The sequence below is a fragment of the Leopardus geoffroyi genome, chromosome A3 (assembly GCF_018350155.1).
Source record: "Leopardus geoffroyi isolate Oge1 chromosome A3, O.geoffroyi_Oge1_pat1.0, whole genome shotgun sequence".
In the NCBI taxonomy this organism is placed as follows: domain Eukaryota; kingdom Metazoa; phylum Chordata; class Mammalia; order Carnivora; family Felidae; genus Leopardus; species Leopardus geoffroyi.
Window position 1 is genome coordinate 16500812 of NC_059336.1, and position 24706 is coordinate 16525517.

Genomic DNA, 24706 nt, shown 5'->3' on the forward strand with positions numbered 1-24706 from the left:
TCTTTTCATGGCACCCACACAGATCTTAATGGCTCTAATGTGGGTGGAGGGTAATGGACCTGCTCTCATAGGGCAGCTGTGAGGATCCAATGAAAAGGTAACTTTGCACAGAGCCTGGCACTGGTATGTGTTCCTTTCCTTCATCCCCTCACAAACTTGCTGGAGGTATAAACTTGATGTTTGAACCAGATCTCAACCGGGCTAAGAGGTGAGAAACAATGCAAGTGTCTGGAAAGTGAGAGAAGTATGAGAGAAGCCAGAAAGGAGGCTCCAGTGAGAATAAAAATAACAGCATTAGGCTTGGCACTAGGGTAGTACTTCACAAATATTTATTTGTTATATCAGGAGTTGGCAGGCTTCTTCTATAAAGGGCCAGATATTAAATATGCTAGGCTTTGCGGGCCAGATGGCCTCTGTTACAACTATTCAATTCTACCATTGTAGTGCAAAAGCAGCCCTAGACAATATGTAAATGAATGATCGTGGCTGTATTCCAATAAAACTTTATTTACAAAAACAAGTGGAGAGTGGGGCGCCTGGGTGGCGCAGCCGGTTAAGCATCCGACTTCAGCCAGGTCACGATCTCGCGGTCCGTGAGTTCGAGCCCCGCGTCGGGCTCTGGGCTGATGGCTCAGAGCCTGGAGCCTGTTTCCGATTCTGTGTCTCCCTCTCTCTCTGCCCCTCCCCCATTCATGCTCTGTCTCTCTCTGTCCCAAAAATAAATAAACGTTGAAAAAAAAAATTAAAAAAAAAAAAAAAAAAAAACAAGTGGAGAGCCAGAATTGGCCTATAGCCATAGGTTGCCAATCTCTGCATTTTTTTTTAATTTTTTGTTTTGTTTTTGAGAAAGAGAGAGAGTGTGCGTGAGTATGCCGTTGGGGAGGGGCAGAGAGACAGAATCCCAAGCAGGCTCCGCACTGTCAACACAGAGACTGACTCAGGGCTCGATCTCACGAACTGTGATGTTGGCCTGAGCCAACGTCAAGAGTTGGATGCTTAACCAACTGAGCCACCCAGGCATCCCGCCAATCTCTGTTTTAGCTGAATGTGAAGTAAACAGAAACAGTGGTAGAGGCACTACCCCTCAGGTGGCAGTTACATCTGCCAGGCACTGACCTTCTGAGCGCATTTAATTCTCACCCAGCCATGGGAGGAGGTAGGTTTATCATCAGCATCCTACAGATGTGACAGCTGAGGCTCAAAAAGGGAAGGGACATGCCCACGGTCATTTAGGGTAAGTGGTAGAGCTGGGATTCAAGTCAAGGTCTATCTGCTTGCCATGTCCTTGTCCTCAGGGACTACACCTCCAGCCCGCCGTCTTATCCAGACCTGGCCCCAGGAAACAGGCACTTGCTGCCGTCTCTCCACTAAACCCTGCTCTGGGCACCATCTGGGCCCTTGCTCTGACTGCATTACAGCCTCTCTTTAAAATCAGAAGGCCTGGACTGGCCACAGAGACCTTGTAGTTAGCCCCCGTTCTGACGCTGGCCTTCCTTTGCTGCCTGCAGCCTCCTTCTCGGGTCCTTGACTGGGCCTTTGCCTTGAACTGCCCTTAGCAGAACCAACCTCTGTGGTCGTCTTACTTCTCTAGTCCTCTTGGGTCCCCAAGTCTGCTCCTGTCACTCATTCATTCAACAGACATTCCCTGAGGGCTGCTGTGTCTGGGACCCTAAGAGCAGACTAAAAGAACACCCCATCTGGAGTGCACAGTCTGATGGGGGAGGCAGAGATGCACCCACACTGTTTTAACCAGTGCAGCAAAGGGACCTGGGTGGAGGGGGTCACAGAAGGGGCCCCTCCAGTGCCTGGTGAGCCAGAAAGCATTTCCATGGGGGAAGACTGAGCCAGCTCTTGAAGAGGAAGTTTGCAGAAATGAGGAGGGTGCAGAGGGCATGCCCAGGAGCAGGAACAGCCTCGGCAAGGGCACAGAGGCATGGAGTAATGTGATGGTTAATTTCTCTGTCAATTTGATGGGGCCACAGGGGGGCCAGACATTTGCTCCAACATTATTCTAGATATGTCTCTGAGAGTGTTTCCGGATGACACTAACATCTGAATCAGTCAACTGAGTACAGCTGATTGTCCTCCCTAAGGTTGGTGGGCCTCATCCGGTCCACTGAAACCTGAATGGAACAAAAAGGCTGAGTGATGGGGAACTTCACCAGCCTGAGTGCTGGGACATTCTCTTTCTCGGGAGAGCTCTAACACGAGCGGCACGACCAGCTTGGCAAGATGCCCACAAGCAAGCCGGAGTGTCCGAAACAGCGGGAGATAAGGATGAAGGGGCATCAGAGGCGAGCACTCGGGGGACCGAGATGGAGGGCCCATGCCTGCAGGTACTAAGTGGATGGCCACGGGCTTTAAGCAGAGGAGGGTCAGAGCCCAGGTCTGTGTGCCACCAGCCTCCAGGGAGTCCTGGGATCTGTGACAGAACTGCCTGCCTAGGGAAAGCGGTCTCGGGACTCTGAGAAGGGTCTCAGGACACTGGGAAGCAGCAGAGAGCCAGCGTGGCTGTCTCCTGTCGCTGCTGTAACAAATTACCTCAAACTTGGTGGCTTAGGGGCACCTGGGTGGCTTAGTCAGTTAAGCATCTGCCTTCGGCCCAGGTCACGATCTCACCATTCGTTGAGTTCAAGCCCCTGTTGGGCTCTGTGCTGACAGCTCAGAGCCTGGAGCCTGCTTCAGGTTCTGTGTTTCCCTCTCTCTCTGCCCTCCCCCCCACTTGACCTCTCTCTCTCTCTCAAAAATAAATAAAACATTAAAAAAAATTTTTTTTAAAAACCTTGGTGGCTTAAAAGAACACAAACTTGGGGCACCTGGCTGGCTCAGTCAGTGGAACATGTGACTTTTGATCTCGGGGTTGTGGGTTTGAGCTCCACGTTGGGTGTAGAGATTACTTAAAAATAAAATCTTAAGTAAAGAAAAAAGAACACAAACTCAACCGCTTATAGTTCTGGAGGCCAGAAGTCTGGAAGCAGTGTCACCAGGCTACCATCAAGGTGCAGGGATGGCTGGTTATTTCTGGAGGCTCCAGGGGAGACTCTGTGTCTTCACTTTTTTTTTTTTTTTTTTTTTTTTTTTTTTTTTTAGGATGGCTGCTGTCCTTATTCCTTGGCTTGTGGTCCTGCATCACAAGGGCTTTTCTCCTTCTGCTTCCATTGTCACACCACCTAGTCTAGGTGTTGGACCCTCCTGCCCCCGCCCGCATAAGGACTCATGATTACATCCCCAGGCCCACCCAAATAATCCAGGATAATCTCTGCATCTCAAGATTTTTTTACTTAGTCACATCTGCAAAATCCCTTTTGCTATATAAGTTAATATATGCACAGGCTTCAGGGATTAGAACATGGTCATCTGGGCAGGGTAGCATTACTTAATCTACCATACCCTGGAATCAATGATGTGTGAGGTCACAGCCAGAGCCCCTCCTCAGCCAACCAAACCAGCTCTCTGAGGCTTCTTTGGGCTTTAAGGGTCAAAAATTTGAAAATTATTTTCTTTTAGGAAAAAAAATTTTTTTCAGCACAAAAGAGAGGAAAAGAAAGCCAATAGGAAGCCTTCCCCAGTGCCTGCCTCTCACTCCGAAGCCTTTTGTGAGTAAGTATTTCTAATAAACTTTCATGCTTGGTGGGAGATCCCTCGCACGCTGACAAATTTCTCCTGAAATTCGAGATGTCTTGTTCAGAGTAATAGCTATAGTGCACAGGTGCCCAGCTGCTATTGTAAAATCAGTAAGCATTTAATTGAAACAAACGACTATAATAATAGTACATTATCCCTGCAGGCCGAGCGCCATCACAGTTTTAATTATTGAGTTAAGAGTCAGACTAATTTATCCTTTTAAAGCAACAACCCCATTCCTGGTTACACTGATCATCCTGTTATGAATATGAAGGCACCAGCAGGGAAGGATGTAAATGGAAAGCAATTTGTCCCCTTCAGGGCTGATTTGGTCTCTGAAGAAAGGTTTGCAAACAGGGTCACTGAAACACTGGGTCTGGGACTGCCCTGCTGGGGGAGTGACATTTCTGCCTGGGTTGGGGTGGGGGCTGTGGTCCTGGTGCTGCGCAGCTCTGGGATGCAGGCCCTTGTTCCTCTGCTCAGAGCCTGCACCAGCTCCCTCCCTCCCTTCCTCCCAGAAAAGCCCAAGTCCTTGCTAAGCCGCAAGCTCTGAGAACAACCCCACCGGCAGCACCTGATACCTCTCTGCCTGCCCCCCCCCGCACCCCCATTCACTCCACTCACGCACACTCCCACTCAAGCATGCTCAAGGCTCAGGGCCCTTCTCTAGCTCAGTGTGACTTTGCACACACACCCCAGGGGACATTTGGCAATATTTGGGGACACTGCCAGTTACAGCTGGGAGATGCTACTTGTATCTGCTGGTTACCAGGCCAAGGGTACTGCTCAACATCCTACTATGCACCAGACAGCCTCCCACCATGAAGAATGACCCAGCCCAAAATGTCAACAGTGGCAAGGGTGGGAAGCCCTATACATTAGCTGCTCCCTCTGTACAGGATGGTCTTCCCCAGTGAGGGGGTACCTACGCCAGCTCCCTCACCTCCTGCCTATCTTGTTCGGGTCTCCCCCTTCCTATGAGGTCTTCCCTGACCATCCTCCCAAAACCGCCCTCTGCCCACCCCCAGCCATCCCAATCACCTTCATGCCACTGTTTTCTTCCTTCCAATGCACTGAGCACCTGTGAACACACTATATGACTCATTTATTATTTTACTGTTTCTTATCTTGCTCCCCCTGCCAGTTCCACACAGGCTCACATCTTCATTGTTCCAGAATAGCACCTGACACATAGCAGGGATTCAGTGAATGTTTGTTGAAGGAATTATCTGTCCCTACTCCTTCCTCTTTCACTTCCTACAACCTCTTGGCCTCGAGGTTGGACAATACCACCTCTTCATGATCTCCCAAGTCCACCCCCTCTTGTCAAGGTTCAGAGCCAGCGATTGTTAATTTTATGTGTCAGCTTGGCTGGGTCAAGGGGTGCCCAGAGACCCAGTAAAATGTTATTCCTGGAGTGTTCGGAAGGTTGCTTCCCAAAGAGACTAGCATTTGAATTGGCCAGTGATTGTAAAAGTCGCTCTCACCAATACAAGTGGGCATCAGCCAATCCACTGAAGACCCTCACATGAAACAAAAGAGAACAAAAAGACAGAGAAAGGGCAAATTCTCTCTCTTCTTGAGCTGGGACATCCATCTTCTCCTGCCCTCAGACACTGGAGCTCCAGGCTCTCGGGCCTTTGGACTTGGACTAAGTCACATCCCACTAGGTTTCCTGGCTTGTAGACAGCATACATTGGGACTTTTCCGTGTCCATAACCACAGGAGTCAAGTCCTATAATAAATTTCCTCTTATCTGGATGTCTATATACCCTGTTATTTTCCTCTGGAGAACCCTAACACAGACCCCATTTCTTTTTCCTGAACAATGAAACATCTCTTAATGGGCTGTTTAGGGATCTGTCCAGTAAGAGTTTTGGGGTAACTCCCACATGCCACATGGCACATTCTTGGTTCCTCAAGGGCAGAAATGGAGGCCTGTGATCTGTCACAACCCCAAAGCCCACACGATGACTGCCCCTGAGCCACAGATGCTGAGACACAAAGAAGGCAGGCACAGCCCCTGTCACTCAGGAAGGACCATCAAGTGCAGTGGAACAGGAAGACAAGTGAGCCAGCCATGTCATGCAGTGTGACACGTGTTATTAACGCACCCACCATTACTGCACTGCGGACACTCTCACCCACTCAACAAATGTGGTGTGTTCCCTGTGGCCTGTGTTCCTGGGACACAGACTATCCCATGCCTGTCAACTGGGGACGGCTGCACCACAGAGAGGTCCTTTTCAGGCTTACAAGATTCTTCCAGCACATTAATATTTTGTGCCACCAAGGCCCAGCCTCAATGCAGAGGATGCCAACCCAGCTGAGCCCAGCAGGCAATGGAGGGGTCAGCTCCTTCTACGTGTTTCTTTTTGCCCTTTTCTACATAACCCAGCGGTGAAAAGGCATCCTTCTACCCTCTCCCATGAAGCTACCTTCCCAGGTCTTACTGAGAGTTTCTTTTTTCCTTTTTTTTAAACATTTATTTATTTTTGAGAGAGAGATAGAGAGAGGCAGAGAGAGAGGGAGACACAGAATCCGAAGCAGGCTCCAGGCTCTGAGCTGTCAGCATAGAGTCCAATGCGGGGCTTGAACGCATGAATCGCCGAGATCACGACCTGAGCCAAAGTTGGATGCTTTGCTGACTGAGCCACACAGGTGCCCCCTGAGAGTTTCTTTAGTAAGAATTTAACACGTGTTTTTTAATTGTACAGGTATCTGAATTAGTATTACTATGATTTTCTGTTAATGCTGTGGTTACCAAGTTACATAGACCTTGAGAGGTTTGCCCTAACCCTGTTTTCCCCACAAGCTCTGTTGATTTTAGGAATTTGCAGGTTTTGTAGAACTGTGTCTCTCATAGAATAGCAGAAACATCTGTATTTACTAAGTATCTGCTATGTGCCAGGCACTGCAGAACACAGATTTCATGGTGAGTAATACAGGCGCCGTCCCTGCCCTATGCAGCTGACGGTCTTGTGGCGGAGACAGGCATCAATCAATTCCACACCCAAATCAGTATGCAGTCACAACGGTGATGAGCACTGAAAGGGAAGCCACGGACCACTGTGAGCTTGTGCAATGCAGGCTGGGGCTATGTAGTGGCCCCAGTTAGAAGGTTAGTGGGGAGGAGGGAGGAGGGCTGGAAAGATGAGCTTAGAAAGCCAGGAAGGGGCCAGGCTGGGTAGGACCTTGAATGCCAGGTGAAGATATTTGGACTTCATCCTGAGGGTCACAAAGAACCCAGAAATATTTTAGGAAGATCAGTGACTTCAATTTTAGAAAGGCCAGCTTGCTTGCTATGTGGCAGGTGGCAGGTGAGAAGTCACATAATCACTACTCAGATTCGGATAATGGAATGTAAGAGATGGCTGTGAGAGATGCCAAGGGCAGATCTGGGATTTGGGACTGGTCATGGTGGGTGGTCCAGGATGACACCAGATCACTAATGATATTCATGGGCTGGTCACATGAGAGAAGAGACGTGTCCAACCAGGTAGGAAGGAGTGGTCAGCTGTGGGCAGGCTGAGCTTGGGCCCAGCATCCAAGTGGGGTTTCCAGGTGGGGATGGTCAACTACATGGTCTGGTATTTAGAGGTGGGGACCAACAGGTACCCAGAGAGAGGCACCCACTCACCATGGGGGAGAATCAGGCCAAGAGGGAGGGGTGTGAGAAGGGGTGTCTGAACAGGAGTTCCAGTCACATTGAGGAAGCAGAACAGGAAGGCATTTCAGGAAGAAAGGAGTGGCCCCTAAATGTCAAGGACGATAGAAGCAGCACGTACCTGATGGATTTGGCAATTTGGAGGCCACCAGAGTCCCGAAGCGGAGCAGTTTTGTAGTTGGGGGGAGGCAGAAGCCAGAGTGAATGGCAGGGGAGGAAATATGACCACGGTTGATGACCCTCCTGGGAGCTTCACTGGGACCATCAGGAGAGAAACCGGACAGTGGCAGGGTCCAAGGATGACCTTCTACTTAGATGCTAAGGGGAAGCACAGAAATGTCCCCTTGGAGACCTGAACCGCAGAACTGAGGGGCCACAGCACCACTATGCATGCCTCTTGCTGGCCACATGCTCATCTTTGGTCTCAAGTGAGCCTCTTAACAAGCCCTGTGAGGTAGATGCTGCTGTGCCCCACTTTACAGATGAGCACGTGGAGTCCCAGAGCAGTAACATCAATTGCTCCCCGATCCCCACCCGAGTCTGCCAGTCTGAGCTCTTTTCACTACTGAGGGCGGAGGGGTGCAGCCCAGGCTGGGCCAGGCCGCAGCAACAGAGCATCTGAGAGGGAACGGCTCTGTTATCACCACACGGGGAGTCGGCACAGCAGGTCTGTCTTATTTTGACTACAACTGAGCTCTCCTCTGTCTTTGTGAAGAACTGGGGCAGGGGCTGAGTGTCAGGGAGCTACTAGGACTGGGGGTACACTGGGGCCCAGGCAGTGACGAAGCTGGGGGCAGATCACACACGGTGAGGGCTTGGTCCTACAGGCTCTGGAGAGCCTGGGTGGCCATGAGCAGCGGATGGCCCAGCAGGTTTCCTGTTCTCAGGGCAAGAGGCCAGAGACAGGGTCAGGAGGCACCTGGGGCAGACGTCATGGACAGGAGAGAGCTGAGGAGGTGGAGCCCACGCCCACGGTCAAAGGGAGCTGATAACCACAATGACCTGCCCAGACCGGGAACCCCCCCTCTTCCCGAATTTGATCTTCGGTTCCTATTTCGAAAGGGGCCCGATGCCTGTGCCAGCAGCACTAGGGCTGAGCCACATTCTGCAAGGATGCATTTGGTTATCTGACAGCCAGCCTTTGCCTCTCCATCTGAGCGGCGGGGTGTATTTTATTTCCTTATCTTGTTGTCTGCCTACCACACTGGAATGGAAGCTCCATGGATCAGGACTGTCATCTGCTCGGGGCTTGAGAGAATGCCTGGTATACAGTAAGGGCTCAATAAAAGGTTCTAGAATGAATGAGCAAGTGCATGAGTGAACCCAATGAAATGAAGCTGAGAAATTCCACTGGTCTTGCTCAAAGTCTCACAACTTTAAGGACAGGAGCCAGGGTTTGGGACCAGAAAGGGGCTTGTTTCCTTTCCAGCGATAGCTCCCTGTGGACAGATGCCCCTTTCGAATGACCAGTCCAGCCCCCACCCCCACCCCCACCCCAGGCCACTGCCAGGGACTCTGCCCTTCCCCCATCCTCAGCACCCTCCAGGGATGGGGCAGCTGTGACGCCCTGCTGGCCCAGTGCCATGTGCCTGGCAACCCAGTTTATCTCTCTAGCCCCTACTCATTCTTCAGGATTTAGCTCAAATGTCACCACCTCCAGGAGGGCTTCAACTGGCTCTCTCACCTAAACCAGGGCCCCCCGTGGACTGCATCTCACGGCACCTTGTTAGTTTTTTCATTGGGCTTGTCATGGTTGGGATAATACTTTCGCTGCTGGTGTGCATGATTCTGGCTCTGTGCTCCAGCCGTGAAGGTGGGGACCGGGTTGCTTTGCTCAGGGTGGTTCCCCCGACGTCTAGCCCCAGGCCTGACACACAGCAGGTACTAAGGAAATGTGGAGGGAATGAGCCAAGTAGGCCTGGGTGCTTCCCAAGCTCCAGGCCAGCGCAGTAGACACCCGGCCTCTGAGTGGGAACTGCTTCCGCCCCTCCCCCTCTAACACCAGAGACTCCACGCCTTCGCCTTCCGGGGCTCCTGTTCCTTCAAGCCTTGTCTGCTCCCCAGTGGCAGATCTGCCTCTTTGCCTTTGCTTATGCTGTTCCTCTGTTTCTCCAAGTCTGGAGACTGGCTGAAGTCAGATGGTCCTGGTGTGCTCAGGGTGGGAAGACCTTAACCTGAATGACCTGAATGACCTTGACCAGCCACTTCACCTTCTGGGCTTCCTCAATGGGAGGACTCTAAATGCAGTAGAAGAATCACATCTGCATTTCAGAAAGCTACGCTAGCTGCCCCTGTGGGAGTGAACCAGCTCATGAATGAACCAGATGGGGAGAGACAGAGGCAGGGAGACCAGCTCAGAGGCTTCTGAGCCAGCCCAGGCCATGACAGGGGAGGTCTGAGCTGGGATGGGGCAGTAGGCCCAAGGCAGGGGCAGTGGAGGTGGGAGTCACTCAGGGGTAGGCTCTGCGTGGCTCAGAGATTCCTGGCAGGTGGCTGGGACCCACAGGAGAGGGAAGCACAAGGAGAGTGAAGGGTTACTCACCCCTCCTGAACACTGAACACTCTACATTCTGAATTAGCACATGTGCTAATTAAAACCATCTTTCCAAAGAATTTATTATAGGATATTCCAAGCTAATTATAAATTCTCTGTAGCTGATCCTGAGCAGTTTGCTAATGTGGTGTTGAAATCTCTTTGGCCACCCTCGTTTAAATTATTCATCAGGCCCTGCAACAGTTGTGAACTGTAATTTAAACAGTCAGCTCATGAATATTCAATTAACACAACAAACACTGGCGTGTTTTACTGCCTTGCCGCTCAATATTTTGTATCCTCATCCGTGTTTACATGTTTTTATGAACTCTCGAGAAACGCGTTGCCTGTTGAAAGTCCCTGGTTAAGCCAAGATTGAAATGCCTGGGAGGGGCTGGAGGCAGGAGGCAAAGCTTCGATACCCCTTCTCAGAAGAGTTGCAGGTGGTCAAGCTGGAAGGGTCCGAGGAGGGGAGGCCCAGCGAGGGCAAGGACTGGTCCTCAGGTAACAGTGCATCCAAGGCACAGACAGGGCTCAGAGTTCTGGTGTAATTCCCACTCCCACGGCTGCTACAAAGTAATTGGGAAAGGGGGGTAGGGGCATCTGGCTGTGAGACAATGTTAGGAACAGAGGAAGCCTGGCATTCTTTGGTGCCCAGCCTCTTAAAGGCAACAGCCAACTGTTGCCAAAGTGGCTCAGGGACACAGGCTGTTTTAGAATCCAGGCTGGCTCCACCCTTAAAGATCAGAGTTCCTGCCCTTCCAGGACCCGGTCACAGGACTATGTGCCCTTCACTCTGGCATGAGTTTTAGGGCCCCCACAGCCCGTATATAGTTTTGAAGTCACCACAAATGGCTCCTCATCTATTCTCACATCTCTCCCATGAGGCAGGCACCATGATGACTCCCATTTTTACAAATAAGACTGAGGCTCAGAGGACGAAGCAGTCTGCCTGGGGTAAAGCTCTCTTCTCCTCCCTCTCTGAGACCACACCTTCAGAAAAACACTTCCACAATGCAGGAGGAACCCATCCCAAGACAGTGTTACAGTACAGAAATGTCAGAAAAAGCCCAGATGCCAACAGAACATTGTTTATGTTCACAATGAAACATCCACACAACGGACTGTTATCCAGGCACTAAAAATACGGGCACGACCTAGAATTACGGACATGGAAACACATCCATTAGCTACCCCTACAGAAAATCGTCAGGCCACACAACAGCTCTAACAGAACAGGCTAAAAAGTACAGGAAAAGGCCCCATACTATATCTTGTTTATGTAAATGATATTCATATGATGTTCAAAGATATGACTGAAAAGATACCCAACCAGCAAATAGTTAGGTTAATAATAGTTACTTGCGGATAGTACAGTTTAATGACCTTTTATTTCTTCTTTGTATTTGTGTTTAATTTTTTCTTTTACCGTGAACATGTGCCATTTTTATAAAAATCAACACAGCTCTGTTTTTGGAAGATGTAGAGGATGTAAGAAGGCCTCACTTCAAAATTTATAGGATACAGCCAAAGCCATACTCAGAAAAAATGCACAGCCATAAACTTTTTTATCATTACACAATAAACAAAAGTAAATGAACTAAAGAATCTAAAATGACAAATTTAAACATCTAAAGAAAGGAAGAAGAAGGAATTAATAGATAAAAAAGGGCAGGGGCGTCCAGGTAGCTCAGTCGGTTAAGTGTCTGACTTTGGCTCAGGTCATGATCTCATAGTTTGTGGGTTCAAGCCCTGCGTCTGGCTCTGTACTGACAGCTTGGAGCCTGCTTTGGATTCTGTGTCTCCCTCTCTCTCTGCCCCTCCCCCACTCACACTCTGTCTCTCTGTCAAAAATAAGTAAACATTAAAAAAATTTTTTTTAAGGGAGAAATGGATACGTTAAGAAAAAAAGATAAGTAACAGAATTGAAATGTAACTCTGATGGTTGGTGCTCTAAATAAAATGAGTGAAATTGGATAAACTAGTAACACGGATGAACCTCCCATAAAGAAGAACGTGAAAAAAGAGCAAAACTACAATATACAACTTTAGGAATATGAATGGGACATAATTACAGGTACAAGGACTATAAAAATTATAAGACTACTACTAAATGTAATTCAGCGGTAATAGCTGTGTAGATCTTAGTGTGATGAACTATTCATTTTATGAAGACCGTATAGCCTTGATAATGGTTATATAGATTATAGTTATAACCTGTGTTTCAATACAGAAACATGAGAAAGCTATCTTGTATAAAGAAAACTACAGATCTATTCACTATAAAAAATGTTAAATAAAAACCTTAAGTAAAATAATAGTGCTTTAAATTTAGCCTCATATGAACAAAATATATGTGTATGTATGTTTAAATATATATGTATACATGAATATCACAACCAAGTAGAATATATTAATACTGGGGAATCTAGGAATAAAATGCATCACCCCGGTATACTAAGGAAGAAAAACCACATGATCATCTCAATTCATACTTAACAGGCATTTGATACATGGAGCGGTCTTGTACAACCAGCTGAAACAAGAAGAAAAGGCCCAAGGACAATTTACACATGGGTCAGTTACCCACATGGGTACCAGCCAAAAAGTGGGCGGGGAACCCCATTTGAGCAGCGTACACGGTGGGCCTTGAAAGAGAACAGAGCCAAAAGATGTTCCCCACAGCTGGGGCTGTGAGCCCTGAATCCTATCACCTACTTTGTGTGGAAGGAGGAGCCCTCCACCGTGACACTAAGTCGATTCTCATTATTCACAGTAGTTAGTTTCTGAATTAGCGAATGTTGAACAGTTGTCTTTCTAGAGGAAAGACAGGGATAGGTTCCTGCAAGCCTCTGGTCACACTGTTTTCATCTGCTGACCCATATATAACCTTATGCGTGTTCCCGTTTTAAAACACCGTATTTGATATTGTTGACTCATTAGGAATTCAAGGCACCATAAGTCATACCTGAACACACCTATTTTCTCCGTGAGGCCTATCTTGAGTTGAGAAGCACCAGACAGCACTTCAGCACTGTGCTTGGGGACCACTTTAAACAGTGAAATAAGCCACAAAATGCAAAAAACGTGGCTCCGCACAGACTGCAGAACAGATTCTTGTGTAGAGTATGAGGGCTGAGACTAGAAGGCAGAGCATCCGTTGCCTTGTTCGACCTCAGCTGGGAATGTGCACATGGGGATGACATGAATTTTTTGCTGTTTTGTGCATGTCCACAGATGACTACGAACACCCCGTGAATATTGATTTTGGGGTTATAAAAAACTTTGAGCTAGTAGATGAAGTGGCAAATGGAGAAATCTGCCAATAATGGGGATGGATTATATACAGATTCATAGCAGCAGCTAAGGGCCTGGCTGTCTGGTCAGGGGTCTAGAAGGAAGAGAAATGTGACCTTGGAGGCAAGCTGGTCTTGGGGAGAGGTATATGGATGGAGATACAAGAGTGAGCACGAAGTGTGATCTTTGAATCACGTTTTGCCAACCAGAAGGCATTCATCATAGAAGAAGCACTGAATAATCAAGTGGATGAAATGGCTCAGCCCATTGCCACTAGCCAGCCATTATCATCAACCACCCCCCAATGGCACCAAGCACATGGATCTAATAGCCAAGGTGGCAAAGATGGAGGCTGTTTATGGGCCCAATGACATGAACTCCCCCTTCAGGGTCAATTTAGCTGCTGCTGCCTCTGAATATCCACCCGGTCAACAATAGAGACCAATGCTGAGACCCAACATGGCACCACTCCTTGAGGAGAATGACCAGCCCTTGGATGCAAAGTTTACCACACTTGGCCTCCTCTATCACGCAAGAGCCAGCAGTTAGTCCTCTCAAGGATAGATATTCTGGGCATGGTTTGCCTCTATCAGCAGAACTCCAGCCAGCACTGCTCTCTGAAGACTGACAGAAAGACTGGTCCACAGGCATGGAATCCCGCATGGCGTACTATGCAACCAGGGGGTCCACTTCACAGTGACATGTGTGGGAATGGACCCCCGTCATGGGGAGTCTACTGGCCATATCACATGTCCCACCAGCCCGAAGCTGGCTCACAGAATGCCTCACAGAATGCTGGAATGACCTTCTAAAGGTGCAAAGTGCTAGCCTGAAAACACTGAAGGGATGGGGTCCTGTCTTTCTTGATGTGGTATGTGCATCAGATCTGGGACCTCCATATGGTTCCATGAAGAATACATGGGTTCAGGAACCAAGGGGAAGAAGCAGAAGTGGCCCTACTCATTATCACTCCAAGAGACTCACCGGGGCATCTTGTGCTTCCTGACTGCAGTTCTGTGTTCTGCTGGGTTGGAGGGCCTGGTCTCCCAATGGGGCGTGTTCTTGCCAGAGGACACAGCAGCTATGTCTGCTGTCATAGAAGCCTTTGGGCTTCTTATGTCTAAGGACTGGCAGGTGAGAAGAGGGCTCACCATCAGGGCAGGGGAATCAGTCCTGATGGGCAGGAGGAACAAGGGTGGCTGTGACCCAGTGGGGGCAGGGAGTGTAATACACATGTAACCCAGGGGACCCACCTGGATGCGTCCTGCCACCCCCTTTCCCATTGCAACTGTGAAGTGACAGGTGTGGCAAACTTGAACAAGTGCCAAAGACTCAGACTTTTCCAGAGCCCGTAAGACACATAAGCCACCAGCTCCATCAAGGTGATAGCTGAGGGAGAGGGAAACTGTCATTTGTTCCACTAAGTGTCCTTTGGGAAAAGGGGCCCAGGGAACCATGGATCAGATCTGTGTGGCACAAGGGGTGGATTGTGGCGGGCCATGGAAACGCACTGGTCAGCCCTTCTGCTTTGGGAATCGCAATGCTGAGAGCCCCAGCCACTGCTCCTCTGGCTCCACGAACGTGCTCTCACCAGGGCCACCCCCAGTCAATGACTAAGCACACTGGGGATACCAAGGCAGGACCCTCTGGTGAGACAAGGAGCTCCTCCAGTGAGCGACTTTGGTTTGGGGACCCCCCACTGGCCTGGCCAAACCTTTCTGGGAACTGCACACTGTCCAAGACTCTTCATACTCAAGCCTCCTCCTTCCTCCCCTCTTTCTGCAGGCATCAGGCCTGCATTGTGGTCTGAAATTCCCCCCACCTCCCACCATCTCTTTCTCCCTCTCAATAAATCTCTTACCTGCCTAATCCTGTCTAGTGCTGCTTCTTGGTGGATTCAAACAAATGCAACCAGAATCCCTCTTTGAGAGAAAACTGTACTTAACCTGTATTGAGAAACACACCATGACCTGCTCAGGGTAGAGGGTGTCCCCAAAGATGCTCATTTCAAATGAAAGGGGCCCTAAACTAACTTCTAAGGAAGTCAGGTGCTAGTAATGGAGGAACCTTCATTCAGCTGACCTCAGAGGATCTGTAGACCTTGGGAGAGATGCGGAGGCTAAGGGGAACACAGCGGGAGACAGAACAGAGGGGAGCCTGACACTGAACTTGCCATGTGGGCAGGGATAAGAGAGAGAGGTCATCACAGTGTCAGTGTGGCCAAAAAGGGGACTTGGCAGCATAGACATGTGCAGCTGTCTGTGGTGGGTGCCCCCCCCCCGTAACACCCCCAGGCAGCCGACTTTGTCCACCAATACTTGGGCAGGTAGATTTCTTGGGTTCCAGAAAGGATACAGAGTTCTCCGTGTGGGTTGGCGGGGAAGAAAAACAGAGGCAGCTCATCACAAAGTGCTTAGAGACTAACATCATTGTTATGGCTACCATGCTGAGCATTTTATAAGCATTATAGCATTTAATTATCAAAACAACTCCATACAGTAAGAATTATTAACATATCCACTTTACACATTAGAAAACTAAAGTTCAGAGGGGGTGGGTAGCTTGCTCAACACAGCAAGCAGCTGGAAGAACTCAGGTTTAAATCCATTTCCCTTGAGGTCTAAAGCCAGTGATATCAATTCTGGCAAAGTGCTGATCCCCTTCCAGCATGGCAGTGGGCACAGAGACATGATGTGAGTGTCTAGGCCAAGGGGCCACAGCAGAGGCTAAGCCCCTATTCCCAGAAGATAGTTTTGTCTCCAGTATCATTGGCCACTGGTCACCTGCACCGTGAACACCTTCTTGGGTGGCAGGCTTCCACCATATGCTGGGGACACAGTGAGCCTGTTCCCTACTCCTTTTAGGGTTATGGGAAGATACAGTTCCAATTTAGTATGACCAAAGTCACAATGGTGAGGACATGCAGAGAAGGGTACAGCCAATTTGCTGGCTGGAATTCTGCTTCTCCTTAGCAGGCACACAGCAAGTAAGAATATGCCAAGTTCACAAGGCAGGTGAAAGGGAACAAGGAGGAGGGGTCTTATGTGCAAAGGCATAGGGGTCCAAGGTCTGGGGTTCCCAAGGAAGAGAAAGAGTCCTGCGGGATGGGGGAGTGACCATTTTGGCTGACCCACTGGGCCCTGGATATCCGGTGGGGGCCCTACACTTGGCTGTCACCTTTGGCCAAGGCCCCATTCTTCTTGTCCAGCTGCTGCCAGTGCTGCAGGTGTCTAGCTTGAGTCTGTTTGTCTGACTGCCCACACTCCATCCTTTCATGGTCTCCAAGAACAGGCTCCACTGATTGCCCCACACCTGGTACACAGGCACAGTCCCCCATAAGCAGCTGGCAGAACCCTCCCTCCCGGTCGTACAGAGGTCCCGGTGACCTCCCCTGCCCTGAGTTTCCCTTCTTTTCCCTACTGCCTTTTGTTTCTAATTCTGGGCCACTCCTGGTGCACAATTACCCATCAACCTCACAAGGATAAGACAGTCTACAATCTAAGGAGAGCTGGCCTTCAGATCCTAGGCTGGGGATGGTCCTCATGCCCAAGGGTCTGTTTCAAGACCTGTGCCAATGGGAGGCATAAGGTGATGAGAAGAGTCTGGAGCCACTGGCAGAGGTGTGGATTCTCTGGTTTCTCTGGGGGATAAGGTTTGCAACTGTCACCAGTGTGATAAAATCCTCAAGGCAAACTGACATATGAGTGACGGTTCTGTGTACCCTAAAAACATGCAGAACCTGGGCCCCCGCTGAGGATGGTGGCAATCCAGTGGTGCTCAGCAGGATCAGAATCCCCCGGAGGGCTGGTGAAACACAGATTGAGGGTCTAGGGTGGGGCCTGAGAGTCTGCACCTGTAACACATTCCCAGGTGATGTTGATCCTATCAGGAACTCATTTTAGACACAGATGCTGCCCGAGCCCCCACCAGATGGATTCCTGGGTGTGCCGGCTGCCAAAGGTTCGCAGTTGCCCTCTTCTCTCAGAACTGTCCTTGATCAGCAGGAGTCGTCTTGCTTAGGAAGCTCTGCACAAGTCCCACCCCCATCCTAGCCTGTGACCAATGACTGACTCACACCTCACCCAAGGGCACAAATGCTGGCAACTCTGTGGTCTGATTCAAGCTTGAGAGTTCCCTGTGGGACCAGGCGGACCTCCCTCTAATGCGGATCTGGACAGCACCTACCATTCACTCCTCACAACAACCCCATCAGGAAACTGTGACCCAGACAGGTCAAGTGGCCTGGCTGAGGTCACACAACTGGTTACATGTGCAGATGTCTGACCCCAGAGCACTCTCTCCCAAGCCCCTAGGCTCCTTGACCTGTGGCTCTGACCCGCAACTCCAGTGACAACAACCCCTTGCAGGGCCCATGCAGGACAGATTTCAGAGATGCTCTCTATACCTACATCCTCTCTCCTCGACTCCCTGTGGCAATGTGGGGTTTGCCCACTCAACATATGAAGAATGTGAGGCCGGGAGGAAAGTGGCTGGCCTTACGTAATCCATTAGTGGTGGCAGAGGTAGGACGGGAACCCGGGTTTCCTCACCCCAGGTCTCTCATCAGTTTCTGGGGTGACAGGGAAAACTCACAATGGCTTATTCGGGAGAGACTCCTCAAGGCTCCAGCATCCCAGGCCCATGGCTCCATGTGACAGGCTCAGCCCAATGACAGGCTCCAACTACTCACCCCAAAGTTCCTTTCCTTTGACCTTGCTACCAAGAGTTTGGAGAAAGAGCCCCAGGGGCCATTTTTGTCCCTCCTACTAGCTCTGTCTCAGGTGACAGCTCTGACCACCCCTCACTGGCTGGACTGACAGGGGTGAGAGTCCTGCCCCCAGTTCAGAGGTGCAGGGTGGGGGCTGGGGGCTGGGGTCAGGAATTCTTCTGTACAATGTTGAGGGCACAAGATACTTGGGGTCAAGAGAACAAGGTTCCCATCATGCCTCCTCCACTTCCTGGCTGTGCGTCTTCAGACAAGCCACTTGCCTTCAGAGTCTCAGGTACACATCTGTAAAATGAGGATAATTCCATCTCCCGCCAAGGTTAGATGAGACAAGGTGGATTTTACTGTGAGATGGAATAAGCTATTGGGACCCCATCTGGCTTGCTCGCCACCTATGACGTAGGCAGCGCTCTACAGTTTGTGACACCATTTCCACAGGCAGCATTTGCTGTTCATTCATTCATTCAGTCAGTCCACAAACCCATATGAGACACTGCTGCAACCCACACATAAAGCTAAGCACCAGAAGCATTTTATTAGCACATTTGACCCTAACCACCACCCTGTTGGGTAAATAGCATCAGCTCCACCCTACTTGAGGCTCAGAGAGGGAGAATAATGCCCCCAGACCACCCAGCAGGGCAGAACAGGGACCTTGGGACTCCAGGCTCCCATGATGCACTATTGCTTGGACACCAGGAGGCAGCATCACAGCCGCGGCCACAGCCCATCCCCACTGGTGAGTGGAAATCTCCCACGGACACTCCTCCAGGTGCTCTTGGCCCCTCGGCTTCAGTAGAGCACCGACGCTCTCCTCTGGAGCCTTAATATTTAGATGAGTTTTATTTGTCTTGCTGCCTTTTCTAAAGACTCTGAGTTCTAAATGGACAAAGCCACAAGACGAGAGAAAGAGCGCAGGAGACTGACTTTTTATTATCCAGCCGGAGCAGGGGGAAAATGACTCCAATAGATCTCAAGTTTTATGTGCTCCAGACACTCTGCGGAGCCGGAGATGGCTTCTGAGCAATGCCGACGGTACATTAAAAGCTCATTTTCCCAAACATGGTACTGAATATGCACTCGGAGGAAAGGGCCATTATGCCGGGTAATGCTGCAGCTGCGGCTGACGGATGCTGCTGGGACTTTCCCTGAACTCTCCCTCATGACTTGGAGCAGGTCTCAGGGCGAGAGGTAGTCTGCCAAGCTTGGCATTTTGCCCAGAATGGAAGTTAAATGTCTGGCCCTTGCACTGCCTGCGGCCAGAGGGTCATGGCTCCAATTAGGAGCCCGGCAGGGGGTGGAAAGGGTGGGCACCAGAGGCTACCTGGGCAATCATAAGACATCACAAACTGTTTTGTGAATCCCAGCAGAAACGGTGGTGACTGGGTCTGAACAAGGAAGTTTGGACAGGTGTGAAATTTCCTTTTCCCAGGCTTCTGCTGCTTTTCTCCGGCCCCTGAGGCCCACCTCCAAGGCCACCTCTTCCAGGAAGCCTTCTCTGCTACTACTCTCCTCTGAACTCCTCGGGATTCATGTGTTCCTTGTTCCAAGCTAGCATTTCATACTTCATGCTGTGCTTACTTATGAACATGAATGGCCTGGCTCAGAGTCGAATAGATGAAGTGGGTCTCAGTCCTGACTGGCTCACTCCCTTGCTCATTCTTCATTCACTCACTCATCTGACGGGTATTCAGGTTAGATACTAGAATACCCAGGAGTCAGCCTGCCAGGGTTCAAATCTTGGGGCCACCATTGATAGTTGTGTGGCCAAGTGATTTGTCTCTCTAAGCCTCTGCTTTTTCATCTGTAAAGGAGCAACAATAAGAATACCTCCTTCTTGGGGTGAAGGACCAAATGAGATGACAAATATAAAGGGCTTAAGTGGGTGCCAGGCACATATAAGTGCTAAATAAATGTTAGCAGACTACAGTTAGAGGTAATTCAGCCACTCGTTTAGGAAAAGTTTGCCAAGAGGATATGGGTCCAACAAGATGTGGTCCTCGCTCTCCAAAGGCCAAGATAAGGAATCTGTGACCACAGTGAACGTGGACAACAGTGCTCTGAGGGGCTGGCCACCAGGGTTCTGTTCTTGGAGATGCTCTGCCTCAGAAAGCTGCCAGCTGCTGCCTGGGAAGTGGGTTATAAGCCTAAAGTGAGAGCTGTAGAGAGAGCCAGGTGGACACCAACCTAAAATCATGGCTGCTGTTACCTGGCCCCTCCTCCACGTTATGAGCCCCCCAGGGCATCTTTGAGTCCTCCGTGGCTTAGGTACCAACAGCTCTGCAGACAACCCCCATTCACCTGTACACAGCCAGAAGGGTGCAGAGAGCACTGAGTTTGGAGCCAGAGGCGCAGGTTCAAGTTCTCGCTCCCCCTTTCTTCTCACTCCATGACCTTGGACAAGCCATCTCTCTTCTCCCATTCATTCAGTCAATTAACAGATGTTGAGGGTTATCCGCTAAGGTAGGCCCTTTGCCAGATGCCAGTGCCAGAGGAAGGCCTAAGCACAGACCCAGCCTTCAGGCCGTCCCAGGCTGGTAGCACAGACAGCTGCCTGTATCCATGAACTCAGACTGATCTCACCTTTATTTAAACTTTTCATATACTGCTCAACATAGTTTTTTGTGGTAATTTTGATTAAAAAAAATACTGCAATAAGATACTGTTTATCTTGATCACTGAGTTTTTTGGCCCTCTCTTAAATTTTTAGATGGAGGCAAATGCCCCACTCTCCTCGCCCTACTCCCAGCCCAGAGGGTCCAGACAGCCTCAGAGAGAAGATGACTTCTGAGCTGGGTCCTAACACAGGAAAAGGAGTTGAGCAGGTTGACAGGGGGGAAGAGCCTTCCAAACAGAAGAAACAGCATGCAGTGGTCCTCAACAAGGGTTGATTTTATGCCCCGGGGGACATTTGGCACCCACTGGAGGCATTTTTTATTGTGATTTTGACTGACAGAGAGCTCCCAGAGGCCAGGAATAGTGGGTGGAGGCCAGGGACACTGCTGGACATCCTACAAGGCACAGGGCAGCCCCCACCACAGAGAGCCTTCCTGCCCCAGGTGTCAGTGGTGCTAGGTTGAGAAACCCAATGCTAATGAATGGATGTGTGAGACATCGTGGCATCATGCTACCTTGGGCTAGTTGCTTGGCCTCTCTACGTCTCAGTTTCTGCAGCTGAAAAATAGGGGTAATAACAGGTTGCTGGGAGGAAGCAATGGGACCAATCTGTACACAGCAGGTATTCAATAAATGCTTAAGCCCCCACCTTTTCCCCTTTGAACACATCTCAAACTTTAGAGCAAACAGTTCTCAGAAGAGACAGCACCCCTAGGTTCCAAAGGAAACTGGGACACAGAAAAGAACACATTCTGTTCTTTTCCGACCTTTCTTTTAGTGAAAACCACAAGTCTTATCTCTCAACCAACGGGAGTCTGCTCGCAGAGAACTAGCCTGTGTGTTGGCTTATCACTGGCCTGAGTTTTCACAGGGAGTGAATTTTTATGACCGAGTTATAAACCTTTGCAAAAACCATTTTTAAACTAAAAAACGCTGACAGGTTCTTAACTACTATAGCTGCTAAATTAAGCATGAGGGATGGGGTGGGCGGGGGGAGAGCGCAAAAGGAAAACAAAAGTGCCCTAAAAGAGTTAGTGGAGGTAAAATAATGTTCATTAAAAATAGAAAAACAAACACACAAAAAAATCTTTTGTGTTCAACTTCACACTCGTACATCATAATGTTCCAGTAAAAGGCCATTTCCCCCTGAGATAATAAAAGAATTGAATTTTTCCTTATCGGTCATCTATTTTTCTAGCTGAAGCTATTACTCCCGCTCTGGGGTTGCTAGGCAACAAGAAATATTAATAGCAGCTTTTATTAGCTTAGCTTTTGCAGCCGAGTACCAGAATGAGAAAATGGGAAACATAAATGTGTTACATAAATCTTTCAACCTTTCAGAGCTGGTGTTAGTCTCTGTTTTCATAATGATTTATTGAAGTGATGGTTCATTTATGAGAAAAAGGAGTGCAGGATAAGAAAACGGAGCAGTCCCCTGCAGGAGTGTTTGAAAATAAATAATTATAGCAGGAGAGCAAAAGCTGTTTAAAGCCATTTTTCTGAGTTTTATAAAATGTAAAAAGACATATTTCTTTTGCTTACTGCCTCTGAAAAACAGGGGGCGGGAGTCTCATCCACACTCTGCTGAATATAAAGAAACCTCTGGGCGTCTGGTTACCCCCACTTATGGATCCTCAGAGGCCCATTTCAGAGACCAGCACCCCCATTCCCACCCCCCGAGGGGAATTAGACAAAAACATGGCACCCAGGAAAAACCCAAGCTGGGGTATCCCCGTGAGCCCCTTGTTTTTACTGAGATGGATCCTGCTCCCCGTCAAGCATCCCAGAAAAGTTGGGTTTAGGGTCCTCGCCTTCTTTTTTGTCTTTATTTTTATTTCTTTTAGAGACAGAGTGTGAGTGAGGGAGAGGGGTAGAGGGAGAGAGAGAATCCCAAGCAGGCTCCATGCTCAGTGTGGAGCTGGACACAGGGCTTTGATCCCATGACCCTGGGATCATGACCTGAGCCAAAATCAAGAGTTAGACACCCAGCCGACTGAGCCATTCAGGCTAGGGGCCCTGCCTTCTTGGCAGGTAGTGGGACTGTCAATTTGCAGTTGCTTTTAAGCTCTGAGCCCCAACTGAGGTCCCAGTGGAGGTAACATGCTTTCCTCCGGCCCGCTCTTGAGCTGGGGCCCTCTCCCTACCCACTCCACCTGAGCTTCTGACCTGCCTTTCCCAACACCCAACCCTGGGCCCGGCCCCCTGCAGGTGAGCCAGCCTGACTACTTACTGCCCCAACAAAGCCGACCCCCTAACAGCTCAGGCTGGACAGAGACGAGGCTGAAGCCACCCGAACTCCACCAGCAAAATTAACAGAGTAGCTCACATTTATTATGAATGCCCAATGTGTGCCAGGCACTGAGCTGAGCACTTTTCCTACATCTGATCATTAAATCTTCACAAGTTCCTACAAGGCAAGTAACATTCCCTCCATTTTACAGATGAGGAAACTGAGCCTCATAGAGGATTAACCTCTTGGTCTGAGTTGCAGGGTAAAAGGTAACAAATAGTGAAGCTGGGTTTTGAACTTGGGTCAACTTAACTCCAGAGCCCATGCTCCTAACTAGTAGGTGATACTAAACGTCAAGAAAACAAAAGCACCTAAGCCAAACAAAACACTATCATGACAGATTTCAAAAACAGCCACAAATTCCTGCCCTCCCTGCATCCACACCTTTCTGCAGTGTGACACTGATATTTCTCCCTTCAAGAAGAGGGGCCGAGGGGCGCCTGGGTGGCGCAGTCGGTTGGGCGTCCGACTTCAGCCAGGTCACGATCTCGCGGTCCGTGAGTTCGAGCCCCGCGTCGGGCTCTGGGCTGATGGCTCAGAGCCTGGAGCCTGTTTCTGATTCTGTGTCTCCCTCTCTCTCTGCCCCTCCCCCGTTCATGCTCTGTCTCTCTCTGTCCCAAAAATAAATAAACGTTGAAAAAAAAAAAAATTAAAAAAAAAAAAAAAAAAAAAAAAAGAAGAGGGGCCGATTTCTTCACTCCTGGAATCTAGGCATGGCCATATGCCTTGCTGTGGCCAGTGGGACATCAGCAAACGTGATGCAAGCGGAGGTTTGAAAACTGATTCTGGGCACCTGGGTGGCTCAGTTGGTTAAGAGTCCGACTTTGGCTCAGGTCATGATCTTGAGCTACGTGAGTTCGAGCCCTGCATCGGGCTCTGTGCTGACAGCTCAGAGCCTGGAGCCTGCTTTGGATTCCGTGTCTCCCTCTCTCTCTGCCCCTCCCCTACTCGCACTCTGTATGTCTCTCTCTCAAAAATAAATAAACATTAAAAAGAAAAAAAAAAGAAATGTAGTTGCACCTGGGGCCTGTCCTTTCTTGATGCTTGGGAACCCTGTGGCCATTGCCATGTAAACAGGCCCAGCCACTATGGGATGAGAGACCACTGGCCCCAGCCAGTATCAGGCCAACCGCCAGGATGTGAACAAGGTCGCCCTAGACCAGGCCGTCCCAGCCAAGCTGTACCCTGGCCCCAGGAATCAGACAAGCTAGTCCAGATAAAAGACCTATCGATCCACAGAATCACAAGAAATAGTAAAAGTTCATTGTTTGCTTCAAGCTTGTTACACAGCAAAAACTAACTGATACAATCATAAACCAAAACAAACAAAAAAATAAATTAAATGTATTAAGGGCAACAAAATGAATAGTCTGATTGGTGGTCTTTACTGCCACTGTGGCTCAGTAATCCAGACAAGGGTGGGGGGGCGGTATCTTTGGTCCTTTTTTCTCAGACTGAGGAGGGGAATCCCGTGCATCTCAACTTGTGAGAATCAAATAGAGGTAGACCAAATCTCCTGGGGGAGGAGGAATAAGGCAGGGAAGGGAGGAGAGAGAGAGAGGAGATCGGAGGGGAAGAGCAGAGAACAGGAAGAGAAGGGTGTAGGTGTTAGGACGTATATCAAGGACCTCCCAGAGTCAATACAGACTTTGCCCCAGTCCCCAGGCCCTAACCCAGAGCTGCAGGCTCTCTCATGGGAACCACCTCTAAAGAAGGGGGAGAAGTGGAAACTAAGAATGCCCAGCTCCCTCCCCAGCAGCCTACCCCAGGACACTAGTCTGGAAAGACCTTTCACTTGGCATGGGGTCCCTGAACCATGGCCCCCAGCCCACTCTGTGTGGGAGAAGGACCAGTCCTACCAAGATGCTTTGGGACAGGGACATAGAACACAAAGTATCTAAAACTACCAGTCTAGCACCCAGGATTTTAATCCAAGTTGGTAAGATCTGAGGC

General features: G+C 49.5%; 1 protein-coding gene across 10 annotated transcripts in view; it reads right to left on the reverse strand.

Annotated features, from left to right (window-relative positions):
- Positions 1-24706, reverse strand: part of TOX2 (TOX high mobility group box family member 2) — a 136527-nt gene that overhangs the window by 18421 nt on the left and 93400 nt on the right. The gene's annotated exons all lie outside the window — the stretch shown is intronic.